The 15,759-nt window shown below is 50.4% G+C and overlaps 33 non-coding genes across 33 annotated transcripts; 18 read left to right on the plus strand and 15 right to left on the minus strand.

The window, feature by feature from the left end:
* Positions 1–296: 296 nt before the first annotated feature.
* On the minus strand, positions 297–369 carry Trnat-ugu (transfer RNA threonine (anticodon UGU)). The gene has a single exon. It is a non-coding gene; the product is annotated as a tRNA-Thr (tRNA).
* Positions 370–518: 149 nt separating this feature from the next.
* Positions 519–611, plus strand: Trnai-uau (transfer RNA isoleucine (anticodon UAU)). The gene is given in 2 exon segments: positions 519–556; positions 576–611. It is a non-coding gene; the product is annotated as a tRNA-Ile (tRNA).
* Positions 612–991: 380 nt separating this feature from the next.
* Positions 992–1,064, minus strand: Trnat-ugu (transfer RNA threonine (anticodon UGU)). The gene has a single exon. It is a non-coding gene; the product is annotated as a tRNA-Thr (tRNA).
* Positions 1,065–1,213: 149 nt separating this feature from the next.
* On the plus strand, positions 1,214–1,306 carry Trnai-uau (transfer RNA isoleucine (anticodon UAU)). Its single transcript is given in 2 exon segments — positions 1,214–1,251; positions 1,271–1,306. It is a non-coding gene; the product is annotated as a tRNA-Ile (tRNA).
* Positions 1,307–1,686: 380 nt separating this feature from the next.
* Trnat-ugu (transfer RNA threonine (anticodon UGU)) lies at positions 1,687–1,759 on the minus strand. Its single transcript has one exon. It is a non-coding gene; the product is annotated as a tRNA-Thr (tRNA).
* Positions 1,760–1,908: 149 nt separating this feature from the next.
* On the plus strand, positions 1,909–2,001 carry Trnai-uau (transfer RNA isoleucine (anticodon UAU)). Its single transcript is given in 2 exon segments — positions 1,909–1,946; positions 1,966–2,001. It is a non-coding gene; the product is annotated as a tRNA-Ile (tRNA).
* A 602-nt stretch (positions 2,002–2,603) lies between these two features.
* Positions 2,604–2,696, plus strand: Trnai-uau (transfer RNA isoleucine (anticodon UAU)). Its single transcript is given in 2 exon segments — positions 2,604–2,641; positions 2,661–2,696. It is a non-coding gene; the product is annotated as a tRNA-Ile (tRNA).
* Positions 2,697–3,076: 380 nt separating this feature from the next.
* On the minus strand, positions 3,077–3,149 carry Trnat-ugu (transfer RNA threonine (anticodon UGU)). The gene has a single exon. It is a non-coding gene; the product is annotated as a tRNA-Thr (tRNA).
* Positions 3,150–3,298: 149 nt separating this feature from the next.
* On the plus strand, positions 3,299–3,391 carry Trnai-uau (transfer RNA isoleucine (anticodon UAU)). The gene is given in 2 exon segments: positions 3,299–3,336; positions 3,356–3,391. It is a non-coding gene; the product is annotated as a tRNA-Ile (tRNA).
* Positions 3,392–3,993: 602 nt separating this feature from the next.
* On the plus strand, positions 3,994–4,086 carry Trnai-uau (transfer RNA isoleucine (anticodon UAU)). Its single transcript is given in 2 exon segments — positions 3,994–4,031; positions 4,051–4,086. It is a non-coding gene; the product is annotated as a tRNA-Ile (tRNA).
* Positions 4,087–4,466: 380 nt separating this feature from the next.
* On the minus strand, positions 4,467–4,539 carry Trnat-ugu (transfer RNA threonine (anticodon UGU)). Its single transcript has one exon. It is a non-coding gene; the product is annotated as a tRNA-Thr (tRNA).
* A 149-nt stretch (positions 4,540–4,688) lies between these two features.
* On the plus strand, positions 4,689–4,781 carry Trnai-uau (transfer RNA isoleucine (anticodon UAU)). The gene is given in 2 exon segments: positions 4,689–4,726; positions 4,746–4,781. It is a non-coding gene; the product is annotated as a tRNA-Ile (tRNA).
* Positions 4,782–5,160: 379 nt separating this feature from the next.
* On the minus strand, positions 5,161–5,233 carry Trnat-ugu (transfer RNA threonine (anticodon UGU)). The gene has a single exon. It is a non-coding gene; the product is annotated as a tRNA-Thr (tRNA).
* Positions 5,234–5,382: 149 nt separating this feature from the next.
* Trnai-uau (transfer RNA isoleucine (anticodon UAU)) lies at positions 5,383–5,475 on the plus strand. The gene is given in 2 exon segments: positions 5,383–5,420; positions 5,440–5,475. It is a non-coding gene; the product is annotated as a tRNA-Ile (tRNA).
* A 602-nt stretch (positions 5,476–6,077) lies between these two features.
* Positions 6,078–6,170, plus strand: Trnai-uau (transfer RNA isoleucine (anticodon UAU)). The gene is given in 2 exon segments: positions 6,078–6,115; positions 6,135–6,170. It is a non-coding gene; the product is annotated as a tRNA-Ile (tRNA).
* A 380-nt stretch (positions 6,171–6,550) lies between these two features.
* Trnat-ugu (transfer RNA threonine (anticodon UGU)) lies at positions 6,551–6,623 on the minus strand. The gene has a single exon. It is a non-coding gene; the product is annotated as a tRNA-Thr (tRNA).
* Positions 6,624–6,772: 149 nt separating this feature from the next.
* Positions 6,773–6,865, plus strand: Trnai-uau (transfer RNA isoleucine (anticodon UAU)). The gene is given in 2 exon segments: positions 6,773–6,810; positions 6,830–6,865. It is a non-coding gene; the product is annotated as a tRNA-Ile (tRNA).
* Positions 6,866–7,467: 602 nt separating this feature from the next.
* On the plus strand, positions 7,468–7,560 carry Trnai-uau (transfer RNA isoleucine (anticodon UAU)). Its single transcript is given in 2 exon segments — positions 7,468–7,505; positions 7,525–7,560. It is a non-coding gene; the product is annotated as a tRNA-Ile (tRNA).
* Positions 7,561–7,940: 380 nt separating this feature from the next.
* Positions 7,941–8,013, minus strand: Trnat-ugu (transfer RNA threonine (anticodon UGU)). The gene has a single exon. It is a non-coding gene; the product is annotated as a tRNA-Thr (tRNA).
* A 149-nt stretch (positions 8,014–8,162) lies between these two features.
* Trnai-uau (transfer RNA isoleucine (anticodon UAU)) lies at positions 8,163–8,255 on the plus strand. Its single transcript is given in 2 exon segments — positions 8,163–8,200; positions 8,220–8,255. It is a non-coding gene; the product is annotated as a tRNA-Ile (tRNA).
* A 380-nt stretch (positions 8,256–8,635) lies between these two features.
* Trnat-ugu (transfer RNA threonine (anticodon UGU)) lies at positions 8,636–8,708 on the minus strand. The gene has a single exon. It is a non-coding gene; the product is annotated as a tRNA-Thr (tRNA).
* Positions 8,709–8,857: 149 nt separating this feature from the next.
* Trnai-uau (transfer RNA isoleucine (anticodon UAU)) lies at positions 8,858–8,950 on the plus strand. Its single transcript is given in 2 exon segments — positions 8,858–8,895; positions 8,915–8,950. It is a non-coding gene; the product is annotated as a tRNA-Ile (tRNA).
* Positions 8,951–9,330: 380 nt separating this feature from the next.
* On the minus strand, positions 9,331–9,403 carry Trnat-ugu (transfer RNA threonine (anticodon UGU)). Its single transcript has one exon. It is a non-coding gene; the product is annotated as a tRNA-Thr (tRNA).
* Positions 9,404–9,552: 149 nt separating this feature from the next.
* On the plus strand, positions 9,553–9,645 carry Trnai-uau (transfer RNA isoleucine (anticodon UAU)). Its single transcript is given in 2 exon segments — positions 9,553–9,590; positions 9,610–9,645. It is a non-coding gene; the product is annotated as a tRNA-Ile (tRNA).
* Positions 9,646–10,025: 380 nt separating this feature from the next.
* On the minus strand, positions 10,026–10,098 carry Trnat-ugu (transfer RNA threonine (anticodon UGU)). Its single transcript has one exon. It is a non-coding gene; the product is annotated as a tRNA-Thr (tRNA).
* A 621-nt stretch (positions 10,099–10,719) lies between these two features.
* Trnat-ugu (transfer RNA threonine (anticodon UGU)) lies at positions 10,720–10,792 on the minus strand. The gene has a single exon. It is a non-coding gene; the product is annotated as a tRNA-Thr (tRNA).
* Positions 10,793–10,941: 149 nt separating this feature from the next.
* Positions 10,942–11,034, plus strand: Trnai-uau (transfer RNA isoleucine (anticodon UAU)). The gene is given in 2 exon segments: positions 10,942–10,979; positions 10,999–11,034. It is a non-coding gene; the product is annotated as a tRNA-Ile (tRNA).
* Positions 11,035–11,414: 380 nt separating this feature from the next.
* Positions 11,415–11,487, minus strand: Trnat-ugu (transfer RNA threonine (anticodon UGU)). The gene has a single exon. It is a non-coding gene; the product is annotated as a tRNA-Thr (tRNA).
* A 622-nt stretch (positions 11,488–12,109) lies between these two features.
* On the minus strand, positions 12,110–12,181 carry Trnat-ugu (transfer RNA threonine (anticodon UGU)). The gene has a single exon. It is a non-coding gene; the product is annotated as a tRNA-Thr (tRNA).
* Positions 12,182–12,803: 622 nt separating this feature from the next.
* Positions 12,804–12,876, minus strand: Trnat-ugu (transfer RNA threonine (anticodon UGU)). Its single transcript has one exon. It is a non-coding gene; the product is annotated as a tRNA-Thr (tRNA).
* A 149-nt stretch (positions 12,877–13,025) lies between these two features.
* Trnai-uau (transfer RNA isoleucine (anticodon UAU)) lies at positions 13,026–13,118 on the plus strand. The gene is given in 2 exon segments: positions 13,026–13,063; positions 13,083–13,118. It is a non-coding gene; the product is annotated as a tRNA-Ile (tRNA).
* A 1,297-nt stretch (positions 13,119–14,415) lies between these two features.
* Positions 14,416–14,508, plus strand: Trnai-uau (transfer RNA isoleucine (anticodon UAU)). The gene is given in 2 exon segments: positions 14,416–14,453; positions 14,473–14,508. It is a non-coding gene; the product is annotated as a tRNA-Ile (tRNA).
* Positions 14,509–15,110: 602 nt separating this feature from the next.
* Positions 15,111–15,203, plus strand: Trnai-uau (transfer RNA isoleucine (anticodon UAU)). Its single transcript is given in 2 exon segments — positions 15,111–15,148; positions 15,168–15,203. It is a non-coding gene; the product is annotated as a tRNA-Ile (tRNA).
* Positions 15,204–15,759: the final 556 nt, after the last annotated feature.

Raw genomic sequence — 15,759 nt, forward strand, 5'->3', positions numbered from 1 at the left:
TTGTTTTGATCCCGTCAACGTGACGGCAAAGCCCGTAAAATGGCCAGTGTGGGGCTCGAACCCACGACATTCGCGTTATTAGCACGACGCTCTAGCCGACTGAGCTAACCGGCCGTGAACGCGTGAACACGGACTCACTTCCTAAGTCAACTCTAAGCAAAATACTTTTATTTTTTTACTCAAAACGTTACCGTCATATTTCTCACGCTTTGATACGAGTCCAAGCAATGCAAATAGCCGCAACCCGCTCGAAAGAGGAGTCATGTTAGGCCAACTTTAAACGGACATTCCCTGAAAGCCCTCGGAGAGATTTGAACTCTCGACCCCTGGTTTACAAGACCAGTGCTCTAACCCCTGAGCTACGAAGGCACGCGATCCTTGCCAAATACGAAAAGTCGGTGCATCAGGCAAAACAGGCCAGTTGCAACGTGTACTTGCCATAAAGTGATACCGTCAATGCCCTACTGGACCATGACTATTCTAATCACGGACCTCAGCTTTCCCGTTAACATCCACGGGCTCCAGTGGCGTAGTCGGTTAGCGCGTCGTACTTATAAGTCAGTATCGACAAAGACATGCGAAGATCGGGAGTTCGAGCCTCCCCTGGAGCAAGGTTTCTTTTCATGCGCCATCAACACACGCCACAACACGGGCAGATCACCAGTAAAATCTAGCAACGTGGCAGTGCACCCAGGTTGTTTTGATCCCGTCAACGTGACGGCAAAGCCCGTAAAATGGCCAGTGTGGGGCTCGAACCCACGACATTCGCGTTATTAGCACGACGCTCTAGCCGACTGAGCTAACCGGCCGTGAACGCGTGAACACGGACTCACTTCCTAAGTCAACTCTAAGCAAAATACTTTTATTATTTTACTCAAAACGTTACCGTCATATTTCTCACGCTTTGATACGAGTCCAAGCAATGCAAATAGCCGCAACCCGCTCGAAAGAGGAGTCATGTTAGGCCAACTTTAAACGGACATTCCCTGAAAGCCCTCGGAGAGATTTGAACTCTCGACCCCTGGTTTACAAGACCAGTGCTCTAACCCCTGAGCTACGAAGGCACGCGATCCTTGCCAAATACGAAAAGTCGGTGCATCAGGCAAAACAGGCCAGTTGCAACGTGTACTTGCCATAAAGTGATACCGTCAATGCCCTACTGGACCATGACTATTCTAATCACGGACCTCAGCTTTCCCGTTAACATCCACGGGCTCCAGTGGCGTAGTCGGTTAGCGCGTCGTACTTATAAGTCAGTATCGACAAAGACATGCGAAGATCGGGAGTTCGAGCCTCCCCTGGAGCAAGGTTTCTTTTCATGCGCCGTCAACACACGCCACAACACGGGCAGATCACCAGTAAAATCTAGCAACGTGGCAGTGCACCCAGGTTGTTTTGATCCCGTCAACGTGACGGCAAAGCCCGTAAAATGGCCAGTGTGGGGCTCGAACCCACGACATTCGCGTTATTAGCACGACGCTCTAGCCGACTGAGCTAACCGGCCGTGAACGCGTGAACACGGACTCACTTCCTAAGTCAACTCTAAGCAAAATACTTTTATTTTTTTACTCAAAACGTTACCGTCATATTTCTCACGCTTTGATACGAGTCCAAGCAATGCAAATAGCCGCAACCCGCTCGAAAGAGGAGTCATGTTAGGCCAACTTTAAACGGACATTCCCTGAAAGCCCTCGGAGAGATTTGAACTCTCGACCCCTGGTTTACAAGACCAGTGCTCTAACCCCTGAGCTACGAAGGCACGCGATCCTTGCCAAATACGAAAAGTCGGTGCATCAGGCAAAACAGGCCAGTTGCAACGTGTACTTGCCATAAAGTGATACCGTCAATGCCCTACTGGACCATGACTATTCTAATCACGGACCTCAGCTTTCCCGTTAACATCCACGGGCTCCAGTGGCGTAGTCGGTTAGCGCGTCGTACTTATAAGTCAGTATCGACAAAGACATGCGAAGATCGGGAGTTCGAGCCTCCCCTGGAGCAAGGTTTCTTTTCATGCGCCGTCAACACACGCCACAGCACGGGCAGATCACCAGTAAAATCTAGCAACGTGGCAGTGCACCCAGGTTGTTTTGATCCCGTCAACGTGACGGCAAAGCCCGTAAAATGGCCAGTGTGGGGCTCGAACCCACGACATTCGCGTTATTAGCACGACGCTCTAGCCGACTGAGCTAACCGGCCGTGAACGCGTGAACACGGACTCACTTCCTAAGTCAACTCTAAGCAAAATACTTTTATTTTTTTACTCAAAACGTTACCGTCATATTTCTCACGCTTTGATACGAGTCCAAGCAATGCAAATAGCCGCAACCCGCTCGAAAGAGGAGTCATGTTAGGCCAACTTCAAACGGACATTCCCTGAAAGCCCTCGGAGAGATTTGAGCTCTCGACCCCTGGTTTACAAGACCAGTGCTCTAACCCCTGAGCTACGAAGGCACGCGATCCTTGCCAAATACGAAAAGTCGGTGCATCAGGCAAAACAGGCCAGTTGCAACGTGTACTTGCCATAAAGTGATACCGTCAATGCCCTACTGGACCATGACTATTCTAATCACGGACCTCAGCTTTCCCGTTAACATCCACGGGCTCCAGTGGCGTAGTCGGTTAGCGCGTCGTACTTATAAGTCAGTATCGACAAAGACATGCGAAGATCGGGAGTTCGAGCCTCCCCTGGAGCAAGGTTTCTTTTCATGCGCCGTCAACACACGCCACAGCACGGGCAGATCACCAGTAAAATCTAGCAACGTGGCAGTGCACCCAGGTTGTTTTGATCCCGTCAACGTGACGGCAAAGCCCGTAAAATGGCCAGTGTGGGGCTCGAACCCACGACATTCGCGTTATTAGCACGACGCTCTAGCCGACTGAGCTAACCGGCCGTGAACGCGTGAACACGGACTCACTTCCTAAGTCAACTCTAAGCAAAATACTTTTATTTTTTTACTCAAAACGTTACCGTCATATTTCTCACGCTTTGATACGAGTCCAAGCAATGCAAATAGCCGCAACCCGCTCGAAAGAGGAGTCATGTTAGGCCAACTTTAAACGGACATTCCCTGAAAGCCCTCGGAGAGATTTGAACTCTCGACCCCTGGTTTACAAGACCAGTGCTCTAACCCCTGAGCTACGAAGGCACGCGATCCTTGCCAAATACGAAAAGTCGGTGCATCAGGCAAAACAGGCCAGTTGCAACGTGTACTTGCCATAAAGTGATACCGTCAATGCCCTACTGGACCATGACTATTCTAATCACGGACCTCAGCTTTCCCGTTAACATCCACGGGCTCCAGTGGCGTAGTCGGTTAGCGCGTCGTACTTATAAGTCAGTATCGACAAAGACATGCGAAGATCGGGAGTTCGAGCCTCCCCTGGAGCAAGGTTTCTTTTCATGCGCCGTCAACACACGCCACAGCACGGGCAGATCACCAGTAAAATCTAGCAACGTGGCAGTGCACCCAGGTTGTTTTGATCCCGTCAACGTGACGGCAAAGCCCGTAAAATGGCCAGTGTGGGGCTCGAACCCACGACATTCGCGTTATTAGCACGACGCTCTAGCCGACTGAGCTAACCGGCCGTGAACGCGTGAACACGGACTCACTTCCTAAGTCAACTCTAAGCAAAATACTTTTATTTTTTTACTCAAAACGTTACCGTCATATTTCTCACGCTTTGATACGAGTCCAAGCAATGCAAATAGCCGCAACCCGCTCGAAAGAGGAGTCATGTTAGGCCAACTTCAAACGGACATTCCCTGAAAGCCCTCGGAGAGATTTGAGCTCTCGACCCCTGGTTTACAAGACCAGTGCTCTAACCCCTGAGCTACGAAGGCACGCGATCCTTGCCAAATACGAAAAGTCGGTGCATCAGGCAAAACAGGCCAGTTGCAACGTGTACTTGCCATAAAGTGATACCGTCAATGCCCTACTGGACCATGACTATTCTAATCACGGACCTCAGCTTTCCCGTTAACATCCACGGGCTCCAGTGGCGTAGTCGGTTAGCGCGTCGTACTTATAAGTCAGTATCGACAAAGACATGCGAAGATCGGGAGTTCGAGCCTCCCCTGGAGCAAGGTTTCTTTTCATGCGCCGTCAACACACGCCACAGCACGGGCAGATCACCAGTAAAATCTAGCAACGTGGCAGTGCACCCAGGTTGTTTTGATCCCGTCAACGTGACGGCAAAGCCCGTAAAATGGCCAGTGTGGGGCTCGAACCCACGACATTCGCGTTATTAGCACGACGCTCTAGCCGACTGAGCTAACCGGCCGTGAACGCGTGAACACGGACTCACTTCCTAAGTCAACTCTAAGCAAAATACTTTTATTTTTTTACTCAAAACGTTACCGTCATATTTCTCACGCTTTGATACGAGTCCAAGCAATGCAAATAGCCGCAACCCGCTCGAAAGAGGAGTCATGTTAGGCCAACTTTAAACGGACATTCCCTGAAAGCCCTCGGAGAGATTTGAACTCTCGACCCCTGGTTTACAAGACCAGTGCTCTAACCCCTGAGCTACGAAGGCACGCGATCCTTGCCAAATACGAAAAGTCGGTGCATCAGGCAAAACAGGCCAGTTGCAACGTGTACTTGCCATAAAGTGATACCGTCAATGCCCTACTGGACCATGACTATTCTAATCACGGACCTCAGCTTTCCCGTTAACATCCACGGGCTCCAGTGGCGTAGTCGGTTAGCGCGTCGTACTTATAAGTCAGTATCGACAAAGACATGCGAAGATCGGGAGTTCGAGCCTCCCCTGGAGCAAGGTTTCTTTTCATGCGCCGTCAACACACGCCACAGCACGGCAGATCACCAGTAAAATCTAGCAACGTGGCAGTGCACCCAGGTTGTTTTGATCCCGTCAACGTGACGGCAAAGCCCGTAAAATGGCCAGTGTGGGGCTCGAACCCACGACATTCGCGTTATTAGCACGACGCTCTAGCCGACTGAGCTAACCGGCCGTGAACGCGTGAACACGGACTCACTTCCTAAGTCAACTCTAAGCAAAATACTTTTATTTTTTTACTCAAAACGTTACCGTCATATTTCTCACGCTTTGATACGAGTCCAAGCAATGCAAATAGCCGCAACCCGCTCGAAAGAGGAGTCATGTTAGGCCAACTTTAAACGGACATTCCCTGAAAGCCCTCGGAGAGATTTGAACTCTCGACCCCTGGTTTACAAGACCAGTGCTCTAACCCCTGAGCTACGAAGGCACGCGATCCTTGCCAAATACGAAAAGTCGGTGCATCAGGCAAAACAGGCCAGTTGCAACGTGTACTTGCCATAAAGTGATACCGTCCATGCCCTACTGGACCATGACTATTCTAATCACGGACCTCAGCTTTCCCGTTAACATCCACGGGCTCCAGTGGCGTAGTCGGTTAGCGCGTCGTACTTATAAGTCAGTATCGACAAAGACATGCGAAGATCGGGAGTTCGAGCCTCCCCTGGAGCAAGGTTTCTTTTTATGCGCCGTCAACACACGCCACAGCACGGGCAGATCACCAGTAAAATCTAGCAACGTGGCAGTGCACCCAGGTTGTTTTGATCCCGTCAACGTGACGGCAAAGCCCGTAAAATGGCCAGTGTGGGGCTCGAACCCACGACATTCGCGTTATTAGCACGACGCTCTAGCCGACTGAGCTAACCGGCCGTGAACGCGTGAACACGGACTCACTTCCTAAGTCAACTCTAAGCAAAATACTTTTATTTTTTTACTCAAAACGTTACCGTCATATTTCTCACGCTTTGATACGAGTCCAAGCAATGCAAATAGCCGCAACCCGCTCGAAAGAGGAGTCATGTTAGGCCAACTTTAAACGGACATTCCCTGAAAGCCCTCGGAGAGATTTGAACTCTCGACCCCTGGTTTACAAGACCAGTGATCTAACCCCTGAGCTACGAAGGCACGCGATCCTTGCCAAATACGAAAAGTCGGTGCATCAGGCAAAACAGGCCAGTTGCAACGTGTACTTGCCATAAAGTGATACCGTCAATGCCCTACTGGACCATGACTATTCTAATCACGGACCTCAGCTTTCCCGTTAACATCCACAGGCTCCAGTGGCGTAGTCGGTTAGCGCGTCGTACTTATAAGTCAGTATCGACAAAGACATGCGAAGATCGGGAGTTCGAGCCTCCCCTGGAGCAAGGTTTCTTTTCATGCGCCGTCAACACACGCCACAGCACGGGCAGATCACCAGTAAAATCTAGCAACGTGGCAGTGCACCCAGGTTGTTTTGATCCCGTCAACGTGACGGCAAAGCCCGTAAAATGGCCAGTGTGGGGCTCGAACCCACGACATTCGCGTTATTAGCACGACGCTCTAGCCGACTGAGCTAACCGGCCGTGAACGCGTGAACACGGACTCACTTCCTAAGTCAACTCTAAGCAAAATACTTTTATTTTTTTACTCAAAACGTTACCGTCATATTTCTCACGCTTTGATACGAGTCCAAGCAATGCAAATAGCCGCAACCCGCTCGAAAGAGGAGTCATGTTAGGCCAACTTTAAACGGACATTCCCTGAAAGCCCTCGGAGAGATTTGAACTCTCGACCCCTGGTTTACAAGACCAGTGCTCTAACCCCTGAGCTACGAAGGCACGCGATCCTTGCCAAATACGAAAAGTCGGTGCATCAGGCAAAACAGGCCAGTTGCAACGTGTACTTGCCATAAAGTGATACCGTCAATGCCCTACTGGACCATGACTATTCTAATCACGGACCTCAGCTTTCCCGTTAACATCCACGGGCTCCAGTGGCGTAGTCGGTTAGCGCGTCGTACTTATAAGTCAGTATCGACAAAGACATGCGAAGATCGGGAGTTCGAGCCTCCCCTGGAGCAAGGTTTCTTTTTATGCGCCGTCAACACACGCCACAGCACGGGCAGATCACCAGTAAAATCTAGCAACGTGGCAGTGCACCCAGGTTGTTTTGATCCCGTCAACGTGACGGCAAAGCCCGTAAAATGGCCAGTGTGGGGCTCGAACCCACGACATTCGCGTTATTAGCACGACGCTCTAGCCGACTGAGCTAACCGGCCGTGAACGCGTGAACACGGACTCACTTCCTAAGTCAACTCTAAGCAAAATACTTTTATTTTTTTACTCAAAACGTTACCGTCATATTTCTCACGCTTTGATACGAGTCCAAGCAATGCAAATAGCCGCAACCCGCTCGAAAGAGGAGTCATGTTAGGCCAACTTTAAACGGACATTCCCTGAAAGCCCTCGGAGAGATTTGAACTCTCGACCCCTGGTTTACAAGACCAGTGATCTAACCCCTGAGCTACGAAGGCACGCGATCCTTGCCAAATACGAAAAGTCGGTGCATCAGGCAAAACAGGCCAGTTGCAACGTGTACTTGCCATAAAGTGATACCGTCAATGCCCTACTGGACCATGACTATTCTAATCACGGACCTCAGCTTTCCCGTTAACATCCACAGGCTCCAGTGGCGTAGTCGGTTAGCGCGTCGTACTTATAAGTCAGTATCGACAAAGACATGCGAAGATCGGGAGTTCGAGCCTCCCCTGGAGCAAGGTTTCTTTTCATGCGCCGTCAACACACGCCACAGCACGGGCAGATCACCAGTAAAATCTAGCAACGTGGCAGTGCACCCAGGTTGTTTTGATCCCGTCAACGTGACGGCAAAGCCCGTAAAATGGCCAGTGTGGGGCTCGAACCCACGACATTCGCGTTATTAGCACGACGCTCTAGCCGACTGAGCTAACCGGCCGTGAACGCGTGAACACGGACTCACTTCCTAAGTCAACTCTAAGCAAAATACTTTTATTTTTTTACTCAAAACGTTACCGTCATATTTCTCACGCTTTGATACGAGTCCAAGCAATGCAAATAGCCGCAACCCGCTCGAAAGAGGAGTCATGTTAGGCCAACTTTAAACGGACATTCCCTGAAAGCCCTCGGAGAGATTTGAACTCTCGACCCCTGGTTTACAAGACCAGTGCTCTAACCACTGAGCTACGAAGGCACGCGATCCTTGCCAAATACGAAAAGTCGGTGCATCAGGCAAAACAGGCCAGTTGCAACGTGTACTTGCCATAAAGTGATACCGTCAATGCCCTACTGGACCATGACTATTCTAATCACGGACCTCAGCTTTCCCGTTAACATCCACGGGCTCCAGTGGCGTAGTCGGTTAGCGCGTCGTACTTATAAGTCAGTATCGACAAAGACATGCGAAGATCGGGAGTTCGAGCCTCCCCTGGAGCAAGGTTTCTTTTCATGCGCCGTCAACACACGCCACAGCACGGGCAGATCACCAGTAAAATCTAGCAACGTGGCAGTGCACCCAGGTTGTTTTGATCCCGTCAACGTGGCGGCAAAGCCCGTAAAATGGCCAGTGTGGGGCTCGAACCCACGACATTCGCGTTATTAGCACGACGCTCTAGCCGACTGAGCTAACCGGCCGTGAACGCGTGAACACGGACTCACTTCCTAAGTCAACTCTAAGCAAAATACTTTTATTTTTTTACTCAAAACGTTACCGTCATATTTCTAACGCTTTGATACGAGTCCAAGCAATGCAAATAGCCGCAACCCGCTCGAAAGAGGAGTCATGTTAGGCCAACTTTAAACGGACATTCCCTGAAAGCCCTCGGAGAGATTTGAACTCTCGACCCCTGGTTTACAAGACCAGTGCTCTAACCCCTGAGCTACGAAGGCACGCGATCCTTGCCAAATACGAAAAGTCGGTGCATCAGGCAAAACAGGCCAGTTGCAACGTGTACTTGCCATAAAGTGATACCGTCAATGCCCTACTGGACCATGACTATTCTAATCACGGACCTCCGCTTTCCCGTTAACATCCACGGGCTCCAGTGGCGTAGTCGGTTAGCGCGTCGTACTTATAAGTCAGTATCGACAAAGACATGCGAAGATCGGGAGTTCGAGCCTCCCCTGGAGCAAGGTTTCTTTTCATGCGCCGTCAACACACGCCACAGCACGGGCAGATCACCAGTAAAATCTAGCAACGTGGCAGTGCACCCAGGTTGTTTTGATCCCGTCAACGTGACGGCAAAGCCCGTAAAATGGCCAGTGTGGGGCTCGAACCCACGACATTCGCGTTATTAGCACGACGCTCTAGCCGACTGAGCTAACCGGCCGTGAACGCGTGAACACGGACTCACTTCCTAAGTCAACTCTAAGCAAAATACTTTTATTTTTTTACTCAAAACGTTACCGTCATATTTCTCACGCTTTGATACGAGTCCAAGCAATGCAAATAGCCGCAACCCGCTCGAAAGAGGAGTCATGTTAGGCCAACTTTAAACGAACATTCCCTGAAAGCCCTCGGAGAGATTTGAACTCTCGACCCCTGGTTTACAAGACCAGTGCTCTAACCCCTGAGCTACGAAGGCACGCGATCCTTGCCAAATACGAAAAGTCGGTGCATCAGGCAAAACAGGCCAGTTGCAACGTGTACTTGCCATAAAGTGATACCGTCAATGCCCTACTGGACCATGACTATTCTAATCACGGACCTCCGCTTTCCCGTTAACATCCACGGGCTCCAGTGGCGTAGTCGGTTAGCGCGTCGTACTTATAAGTCAGTATCGACAAAGACATGCGAAGATCGGGAGTTCGAGCCTCCCCTGGAGCAAGGTTTCTTTTCATGCGCCGTCAACACACGCCACAGCACGGGCAGATCACCAGTAAAATCTAGCAACGTGGCAGTGCACCCAGGTTGTTTTGATCCCGTCAACGTGACGGCAAAGCCCGTAAAATGGCCAATGTGGGGCTCGAACCCACGACATTCGCGTTATTAGCACGACGCTCTAGCCGACTGAGCTAACCGGCCGTGAACGCGTGAACACGGACTCACTTCCTAAGTCAACTCTAAGCAAAATACTTTTATTTTTTTACTCAAAACGTTACCGTCATATTTCTCACGCTTTGATACGAGTCCAAGCAATGCAAATAGCCGCAACCCGCTCGAAAGAGGAGTCATGTTAGGCCAACTTTAAACGGACATTCCCTGAAAGCCCTCGGAGAGATTTGAACTCTCGACCCCTGGTTTACAAGACCAGTGCTCTAACCCCTGAGCTACGAAGGCACGCGATCCTTGCCAAATACGAAAAGTCGGTGCATCAGGCAAAACAGGCCAGTTGCAACGTGTACTTGCCATAAAGTGATACCGTCAATGCCCTACTGGACCATGACGATTCTAATCACGGACCTCCGCTTTCCCGTTAACATCCACGGGCTCATGTGGCGTAGTCGGTTAGCGCGTCGTACTTATAAGTCAGTATCGACAAAGACATGCGAAGATCGGGAGTTCGAGCCTCCCCTGGAGCAAGGTTTCTTTTCATGCGCCGTCAACACACGCCACAGCACGGGCAGATCACCAGTAAAATCTAGCAACGTGGCAGTGCACCCAGGTTGTTTTGATCCCGTCAACGTGACGGCAAAGCCCGTAAAATGGCCAGTGTGGGGCTCGAAACCACGACATTCGCGTTATTAGCACGACGCTCTAGCCGACTGAGCTAACCGGCCGTGAACGCGTGAACACGGACTCACTTCCTAAGTCAACTCTAAGCAAAATACTTTTATTTTTTTACTCAAAAGTTACCGTCATATTTCTCACGCTTTGATACGAGTCCAAGCAGTGCAAATAGCCGCAACCCGCTCGAAAGAGGAGTCATGTTAGGCCAACTTTAAACGGACATTCCCTGAAAGCCCTCGGAGAGATTTGAACTCTCGACCCCTGGTTTACAAGACCAGTGCTCTAACCCCTGAGCTACGAAGGCACGCGATCCTTGCCAAATACGAAAAGTCGGTGCATCAGGCAAAACAGGCCAGTTGCAACGTGTACTTGCCATAAAGTGATACCGTCAATGCCCTACTGGACCATGACTATTCTAATCACGGACCTCAGCTTTCCCGTTAACATCCACGGGCTCCAGTGGCGTAGTCGGTTAGCGCGTCGTACTTATAAGTCAGTATCGACAAAGACATGCGAAGATCGGGAGTTCGAGCCTCCCCTGGAGCAAGGTTTCTTTTCATGCGCCGTCAACACACGCCACAGCACGGGCAGATCACCAGTAAAATCTAGCAACGTGGCAGTGCACCCAGGTTGTTTTGATCCCGTCAACGTGACGGCAAAGCCCGTAAAATGGCCAGTGTGGGGCTCGAACCCACGACATTCGCGTTATTAGCACGACGCTCTAGCCGACTGAGCTAACCGGCCGTGAAAGCGTGAACACGGACTCACTTCCTAAGTCAACTCTAAGCAAAATACTTTTATTTTTTTACTCAAAACGTTACCGTCATATTTCTCACGCTTTGATACGAGTCCAAGCAATGCAAATAGCCGCAACCCGCTCGAAAGAGGAGTCATGTTAGGCCAACTTTAAACGGACATTCCCTGAAAGCCCTCGGAGAGATTTGAACTCTCGACCCCTGGTTTACAAGACCAGTGCTCTAACCCCTGAGCTACGAAGGCACGCGATCCTTGCCAAATACGAAAAGTCGGTGCATCAGGCAAAACAGGCCAGTTGCAACGTGTACTTGCCATAAAGTGATACCGTCAATGCCCTACTGGACCATGACTATTCTAATCACGGACCTCAGCTTTCCCGTTAACATCCACGGGCTCCAGGGGCGTAGTCGGTTAGCGCGTCGTACTTATAAGTCAGTATCGACAAAGACATGCGAAGATCGGGAGTTCGAGCCTCCCCTGGAGCAAGGTTTCTTTTCATGCGCCGTCAACACACGCCACAGCACGGGCAGATCACCAGTAAAATCTAGCAACGTGGCAGTGCACCGAGGTTGTTTTGATCCCGTCAACGTGACGGCAAAGCCCGTAAAATGGCCAGTGTGGGGCTCGAACCCACGACATTCGCGTTATTAGCACGACGCTCTAGCCGACTGAGCTAACCGGCCGTGAACGCGTGAACACGGACTCACTTCCTAAGTCAACTCTAAGCAAAATACTTTTATTTTTTTACTCAAAACGTTACCGTCATATTTCTCACGCTTTGATACGAGTCCAAGCAATGCAAATAGCCGCAACCCGCTCGAAAGAGGAGTCATGTTAGGCCAACTTTAAACGGACATTCCCTGAAAGCCCTCGGAGAGATTTGAACTCTCGACCCTGGTTTACAAGACCAGTGCTCTAACCCCTGAGCTACGAAGGCACGCGATCCTTGCCAAATACGAAAAGTCGGTGCATCAGGCAAAACAGGCCAGTTGCAACGTGTACTTGCCATAAAGTGATACCGTCAATGCCCTACTGGACCATGACTATTCTAATCACGGACCTCAGCTTTCCCGTTAACATCCACGGGCTCCAGTGGCGTAGTCGGTTAGCGCGTCGTACTTATAAGTCAGTATCGACAAAGACATGCGAAGATCGGGAGTTTGACCCTCCCCCGGAGCAAGGTTTCTTTTCATGCGCCGTCAACACACGCCACAGCACGGGCAGATCACCAGTAAAATCTAGCAACGTGGCAGTGCACCCAGGTTGTTTTGATCCCGTCAACGTGACGGCAAAGCCCGTAAAATGGCCAGTGTGGGGCTCGAACCCACGACATTCGCGTTATTAGCACGACGCTCTAGCCGACTGAGCTAACCGGCCGTGAACGCGTGAACACGGACTCACTTCCTAAGTCAACTCTAAGCAAAATACTTTTATTTTTTTACTCAAAACGTTGCCGTCATATTTCTCACGCTTTGATGCGAGTCCAAGCAATGCAAATAGCCGCAACCCGCTCGAAAGAGGAGTCATGTTAGGCCAACTTTAAACGGACATTCCCTGAAAGCCCTCGGAGAGATTTGAACTCTCGACCCCTGGTTTACAAGACCAGTGCTCTAACCCCTGGGCTACGAAGGCACGCGATCCTTGCCAAATACGAAAAGTCGGTGCATCAGGCAAAACAGGCCAGTTGCAACGTGTACTTGCCATAAAGTGATACCGTCAATGCCCTACTGGACCATGACTATTCTAATCACGGACCTCAGCTTTCCCGTTACCATCCACGGGCTCCAGTGGCGTAGTCGGTTAGCGCGTCGTACTTATAAGTCAGTATCGACAAAGACATGCGAAGATCGGGAGTTCGAGCCTCCCCTGGAGCAAGGTTTCTTTTCATGCGCCATCAACACACGCCACAGCACGGGCAGATCACCAGTAAAATCTAGCAACGTGGCAGTGCACCCAGGTTGTTTTGATCCCGTCAACGTGACGGCAAAGCCCGTAAAATTGCCAGTGTGGGGCTCGAACCCACGACATTCGCGTTATTAGCACGACGCTCTAGCCGACTGAGCTAACCGGCCGTGAACGCGTGAACACGGACTCACTTCCTAAGTCAACTCTAAGCAAAATACTTTTATTTTTTTACTCAAAACGTTGCCGTCATATTTCTCACGCTTTGATACGAGTCCAAGCAATGCAAATAGCCGCAACTGGCTCGAAAGAGGAGTCATGTTAGGCCAACTTTAAACGGACATTCCCTGAAAGCCCTCGGAGAGATTTGAACTCTCGACCCCTGGTTTACAAGACCAGTGCTCTAACCCCTGGGCTACGAAGGCACGCGATCCTTGCCAAATACGAAAAGTCGGTGCATCAGGCAAATCAGGCCAGTTGCAACGTGTACTTGCCATAAAGTGATACCGTCAATGCCCTACTGGACCATGACTATTCTAATCACGGACCTCAGCTTTCCCGTTAACATCCACGGGCTCCAGTGGCGTAGTCGGTTAGCGCGTCGTACTTATAAGTCAGTATCGACAAAGACATGCGAAGATCGGGAGTTTGAGCCTCCCCTGGAGCAAGGTTTCTTTTCATGCGCCGTCAACACACGCCACAGCACGGGCAGATCACCAGTAAAATCTAGCAACGTGGCAGTGCACCCAGGTTGTTTTGATCCCGTCAACGTGACGGCAAATCCCGTAAAATGGCCAGTGTGGGGCTCGAACCCACGACATTCGCGTTATTAGCACGACGCTCTAGCCGACTGAGCTAACCGGCCGTGAACGCGTGAACACGGACTCACTTCCTAAGTCAACTCTAAGCAAAATACTTTTATTTTTTTACTCAAAACGTTGCCGTCATATTTCTCACGCTTTGATACGAGTCCAAGCAATGCAAATAGCCGCAACTCGCTCGAAAGAGGAGTCATGTTAGGCCAACTTTAAACGGACATTCCCTGAAAGCCCTCGGAGAAATTTGAACTCTCGACCCCTGGTTTACAAGACCAGTGCTCTAACCCCTGGGCTAAGAAGGCATGCGATCCTTGCCAAATACGAAAAGTCGGTGCATCAGGCAAAACAGGCCAGTTGCAACGTGTACTTGCCATAAAGTGATACCGTCAATGCCCTACTGGACCATGACTATTCTAATCACGGACCTCAGCTTTCCCGTTAACATCCACGGGCTCCAGTGGCGTAGTCGGTTAGCGCGTCGTACTTATAGGTCAGTATCGACAAAGACATGCGAAGATCGGGAGTTCGAGCCTCCCCTGGAGCAAGGTTTCTTTTCATGCGCCGTCAACACACGCCACAGCACGGGCAGATCACCAGTAAAATCTAGCAACGTGGCAGTGCACCCAGGTTGTTTTGATCCCGTCAACGTGACGGCAAAGCCTGTAAAATGGCCAGTGTGGGGCTCGAACCCACGACATTCGCGTTATTAGCACGACGCTCTAGCCGACTGAGCTAACCGGCCGTGAACGCATGAACACGGACTCACTTCCTAAGTCAACTCTAAGCAAAATACTTTTATTTTTTTACTCAAAACGTTGCCGTCATATTTCTCACGCTTTGATACGAGTCCAAGCAATGCAAATAGCCGCAACCCGCTCGAAAGAGGAGTCATGTTAGGCCAACTTTAAACGGACATTCCCTGAAAGCCCTCGGAGAGATTTGAACTCTCGACCCCTGGTTTACAAGACCAGTGCTCTAACCCCTGGGCTACGAAGGCATGCGATCCTTGCCAAATACGAAAAGTCGGTGCATCAGGCAAAACAGGCCAGTTGCAACGTGTACTTGCCATAAAGTGATACCGTCAATGCCCTACTGGACCATGACTATTCTAATCACGGACCTCAGCTTTCCCGTTAACATCCACGGGCTCCAGTGGCGTAGTCGGTTAGCGCGTCGTACTTATAAGTCAGTATCGACAAAGACATGCGAAGATCGGGAGTTCGAGCCTCCCCTGGAGCAAGGTTTCTTTTCATGCGCCGTCAACACACGCCACAGCACGGGCAGATCACCAGTAAAATCTAGCAACGTGGCAGTGCACCCAGGTTGTTTTGATCCCGTCAACGTGACGGCAAAGCCCGTAAAATGGCCAGTGTGGGGCTCGAACCCACGACATTCGCGTTATTAGCACGACGCTCTAGCCGACTGAGCTAACCGGCCGTGAACGCGTGAACACGGAATCACTTCCTAAGTCAACTCTAAGCAAAATACTTTTATTTTTTTACTCAAAACGTTGCCTTCATATTTCTCACGCTTTGATACGAGTCCAAGCAATGCAAATAGCCGCAACCCGCTCGAAAGAGGAGTCATGTTAGGCCAACTTTAAACGGACATTCCCTGAAAGCCCTCGGAGAGATTTGAACTCTCGACCCCTGGTTTACAAGACCAGTGCTCTAACCCCTGGGCTACGAAGGCACGCGATTCTTGCCAAATACGAAAAGTCGGTGCATCAGGCAAAACAGGCCAGTTGCAACGTGTACTTGCCATTAAGTGATACCGTCAATGCCCTACTGGACCA

The sequence above is a fragment of the Hydractinia symbiolongicarpus genome, chromosome 4 (assembly GCF_029227915.1).
Source record: "Hydractinia symbiolongicarpus strain clone_291-10 chromosome 4, HSymV2.1, whole genome shotgun sequence".
In the NCBI taxonomy this organism is placed as follows: Eukaryota; Metazoa; Cnidaria; class Hydrozoa; order Anthoathecata; family Hydractiniidae; genus Hydractinia; species Hydractinia symbiolongicarpus.